Source organism: Pipistrellus kuhlii, unplaced genomic scaffold, assembly GCF_014108245.1.
Source record: "Pipistrellus kuhlii isolate mPipKuh1 unplaced genomic scaffold, mPipKuh1.p scaffold_m20_p_7, whole genome shotgun sequence".
NCBI classification, from domain to species: Eukaryota; Metazoa; Chordata; class Mammalia; order Chiroptera; family Vespertilionidae; genus Pipistrellus; species Pipistrellus kuhlii.
The window spans coordinates 37,751,930-37,756,630 of NW_023425573.1; the positions used below are offsets into that span (position 1 = coordinate 37,751,930).

General features: G+C 50.5%; 1 long non-coding RNA gene across 1 annotated transcript; it reads left to right on the forward strand.

Annotated features, from left to right (window-relative positions):
- The first annotated feature begins 2,300 nt into the window (after window positions 1-2,300).
- LOC123651657 lies at window positions 2,301-4,321 on the forward strand. The gene is made up of 3 exons (XR_006740518.1): window positions 2,301-2,470; window positions 3,654-3,769; window positions 3,853-4,321. It is a non-coding gene; the product is annotated as an uncharacterized LOC123651657 (long non-coding RNA).
- The last annotated feature ends 380 nt before the right edge of the window (window positions 4,322-4,701 follow it).

Sequence of the window (4,701 nt, forward strand, 5' to 3'; positions counted from 1 at the left end):
GAGCGCGGGAGGGCGCGGCGCCCCGGGGAGAGGCCGGCTCCAGCAGCGGGGTGTGCCCGGGCCTTCAGCTGGCGACCTGCACCCTCCCCGCTGCCCTCGGCGCCTGGGCCCCGCTGCGCCCGGGCGCAGTCTGCACGGAGCTGCAATCGGGCCCCTGGTTCCCCGCCCGCAGGAAGGGCCGCGTGTGCAAACGCTGCATTGGCCTCAGGATCCTCCTGGGAAGCCCACGTGCGCCCTTAACCCGCTTGGCCGTCCCTGGCCCGGCGTCTGCAGACGTGGGTCCGAGCGGCGGGGCCTGGAGTTCTCAGCCTCCAGCTCCTGGGGGCGTGGGGGGGGGACCCACCGGGCCCCGCCGCCCCGGGAGCGCACCGAGTAGGAGGGAGGAGGGAGGCCATAGGGGCCAGAGCGGTGCAGGGAGGGCGGGGAGGGGGAGGAGGGGCGGGAGGAGGGAGGAGAAGGCGGGAAGAGGTTAGGCGGCCGAGTGGGGGATGGGAGGCAGGAAGGGGCGGAGGGGGAGGAGAGGAGGGAGGAGGGGGCGGAGATGGCGGGGAGCCGTGGGCCGTGGCCCAGCTGGCGCGCCGCCCGGAGGGGCCGGGCGGAGGCGGGAGCCTGAGGTCGGAGGGAGCGCGGCGCCTGCTTCCCGCGCTGACCCTGCTCCCATGCCTGGCGGGAGGGGTGCGCTGGGTTCTGGGCTCCGGTCTGGGTGCAGGGCTGCAGGGCCTCTCATGCCCCAGCCCACAACCACCCACCCGCCCAGGGCTCTGGTTCTGGACATGAGGTCGTTGCCGGTGCCCCGCGTGGGAAACCTGCAGGGGACCGGGTGGCAGCCCCTTCCAGGTGGAAGGGGTTGAGCGTCCCTGAAGGAGGAGGGCCTTCGCTCCAGCAACCACCCTCCCCGAACAGAGAAAGGTTAGGGTTCCCTGAAGGCCAAGCAGCTGGCCGAGCCCCAGAGGGCTGGAGGTCCCCAGGGGAGCACAGGCTTCCAATATGACCCCAAATTCTGAGAATCTCAACTAGGGCCCTGTCCTGCTCATGACCCTCTCCTGGGAATGTTATCATCAACGAGTGATGTTCATTGCATCAGTTCCCCCTCTCGCCTGTGGTTCTCCGCTCCCAGGCCCAGATTCCATGTGAACACGCCAGACACAGAGCTGATGCCCTGGTGTAGTTAGCTGGGTTATGAGTGGGTTCCCCCCTGCTGCTTTATAATGATTACTTCTCTCCAACTTCTTTCACAGTTGGTATGCATTCCTCTGTAACTCAGGGAAAATACTGTGTATATAATCTAGCTGATAAAAATGATCACATTTTGGATAGTTAGAGATAGAGAGGGGGAAATTTTGAGGATAAAGCAGTAGTTTTGCTCTGTTTATTTTCCCCAGACCAGCCAATCGTTTCTGACTTGTGCTAGAAAATCAGCTCATCAGTTTGAAGTGGAAAGACATTTCCTTTAGTCTTGCCTACTTAGGGGCTTACTTCTGCAGTTTCAAGTTCCCAGGCAGCGAAGCAAAACCACCGAAGGCTTCATAGTCAGGCCACAGTGAAGGCAAAGCGAGGGGAATGGTCTCAATGGTTATTCCAACCAAGCGGTGACAGTCCAGTGCACTGCGATCTCTCTGTGCCACGCCAGTGCCTCCCACCTTTATTACTAAACACTTTAATTTTTTTCCAAATGACTCCACTTACGTTCCATTTTATTGAAAATTAGGGCAGTACTTTATCTTTGCACAGAGTCATTCATGTACGAATATTTAGTAAGCACTTCCCAAGTGCCAGGCCCCAGGCTGGTGCTAAGAATACCAGGCAAGACTGGGTCCTTATCTTTCAGGAGCTTTGGGTCTGACTGATGGGCATGCATGTATAAACAGGGACATACAGAGAATCATGTCCGGGACTCTGGTAGCTCCCTCAGCAGACAGACTTGCAGCAGTCAGTGATACACGAAGGAGGAGCCAATTGTAGTGCGGCAAGAAGACAGTGCCAAGGAGTCAGGGAAAGATTGGCAGAAAATCAGTTATCTGGGCTGGTCATGAATCTTTAGCTTGTAAGAGCATAGTCCTACTTGGTGTGAACTTCCCCCCCCCCCCCCTGGCCCTTGCCCTAATCATGTCATTCTTTGATACATGTGATTTGTATCATTTGTATCTTTGATACATGTGATTCTTTGCTTGTGACTTCATTTGGTTGTTAACCCTTACCCAAGGATATTTTTTTCCATTGATATTTTTAGAGAAAGAGGAAGGTAGGAGTGTGTGTGTGTGGGGGGGGGGGGGAAGGGAGGAAGAGACACACGGCATTGACGTGGGAGAGACACATCAATCGGTTGCCTCTTGCATGCGCCCGGACCAGGGGACCAGGGGACCACGGGACCAGGATTGGGGATCAAATCTGCATGGCCTTGACCAGGAATCTAACAGGAGACCCTTCAGCCTGCGGGGCAATGCTTCAACCACTGAACACACTGGCCAAGGTAGTTGCTTTGTGATTTCTGTCTTCATTGATAGGTGCAATGAGTTTATAGTATTCAAATCCTATTTCATCATACTTTAAGATCTGGCCCAAATTTAAAAATATATGTATGTCCTTTTATCAGGTGTCATTGCAATTATAAAACATATTGAACTTTAAACTTTTTATTTTTACTTAAAGTACATACTTATACATTTATTCCCCAGTCTTTGGGTGTTGGGCTTACTGCGTGGGTGATCTGATTGAAATCACTCATTTTCTTCCTTGGGTTACCCCACTCTTGATGGACTGGGTTTACGACTTGTAGCCTTTGTGTCTCTACTGAGGAGAAAGAGCTAAGGACACATAGCACAGTGTCCACGTGGAGTTCTTTTAGGCTTTACAATTTCCTCCTCATCTCTTACAGTTTTCTAGCTCAAAACTAATTTAATGCCAGTTTTTATTATTTATTTTTAAGTGACCTGCCTTTATAGAGTCTTTTTAAAGCATTTGACTTTATTTTTGTATCATTTTCCATGTCTGTTTTTATTTGTTCGGGGTTTCCCCCCACTTATATTTCATTGTTTTATGAGGCAGTAAACACATTTTAGAAGAAATAAGTGATTCTAAGCATACTATTCAACCATTCTGCTCTGTTTCATTTTGAAAATGCTAGTCATGACCCAGTGAATTTATTTCAACCCAGTAAGTTGACATGAAGACTGACAGTTTGAAAAATACTGTGTTAAACAGTAGCCTCCTAGCATTCAGTACACCTGACCCCAGAGGGGGTTTGAGAGGGATAGAGAGTGAAGGCTAAGCCAGTGAGCTGGTTAAGTAGTGTTCTGGTAAGAGGGCTTCTACCTGTATTAAAACTTCATGGGATTAAATTCTGGGTCAACAACTAGGGTTTGGGAATCTCATTGTACTCAAGTTTTGGCTGTTGTGATTTGAGTTTTAAATAAAAACCTAAAACTCTCCCGCTTAGAATTAGTGTTAATGGCCCAGAGAGTTCATGTTACATATGTAACCAACCATAACTGAGCCATTTTAAGGCCATTTGATTATGTCCTTTTCTATGGATAGACAAGGAGATCAATTGATAAAATGTCTAAGCTTATCAAAGAAAACATTTTTCCTAGGTTATGACAATGCCTGGGCCTTCTGAGATCTTCCACAAAGTCTTAGCTCTGCATTCTTTTTAGGGGCGCGAGACCTGAAAGACAGCTGACGAAGCCAGAAAAGGATACTGACAGGCAAGAATATTGAAGCTGAAATCAAGACCTTTCTTCTCCTCGGCGGAGGCTCCCAGATACTAAAGGTACTTGGCTGTCTTGTCAGAGAGCTCAGTCAAGGCAGGTGGGCATTTTCCTGGGTTGACAGCTTTATTTACTCTGGCCCTAGGACGAGCTCTCAGAAGTTTACCACTTTTCAAAACACCTGTTGTTCGGGGAAGATGGACCAGTGAAAGGATGGACTGTCTGTGGTCGAATATCTGGGAATCCCCACCTGCGACTCAGATATCTCTACCCCCTTTGTAATGGCATCCATCATGTTTGTTAGATTGGGTTTGACAGCTGTGTAGTCCCCAAAACTCACACTGTCAGTGCAACTACAGTGGCCGGGCTCTCGGGAACTGATTCATGCTAGCCAGACTCTCGGAAGACTCTGAAGTGAACAGAATGACCACTCACCATGGGGACATGCATCTCCAGTGACTGAAAGACTCGTGGGTATGTTCTCCAGGACCCTCACTGCTCAGTCCCGGGCACCTGGGAACACTCCTGGGAACCAGAAAGTTGGTTGGTGAGATCTCACACTCACAACAGAGAAAAGGATGGTGCTATGGGTTGAATTGTGTCCCCTCCCAATTCACATGTTGGAGTCCTAACTTAGGGGTGTCGAACTCAATCAGAGAAGGGGCCAAAATCTAAAATCCAGCCTAAATCGCGGGCCGAATGGTTTACTGAACAGTCATAAACTGTCATTGTGATGGAAACGCAGCGGAGTGCAGTGATGACAGCGTGGTGCGGGCCACATTGCAAGGCCTGGCGGGACGGATTTGGCCCGCGGGCCTTGTGTTTGACACATGTGTTAACTCCTAATACCTCAGGATGTGACCTTATTTGGAAACAGATTCATTGCAGGTGTAATATATTAAGATGAAGAGTAGAGTGGCTCCTGATCCAAAATGACTGGTGTCCTTGTAAAAAAGGACAATGTGTCCACAGAGAGGGAGGGCATCATGTGAGG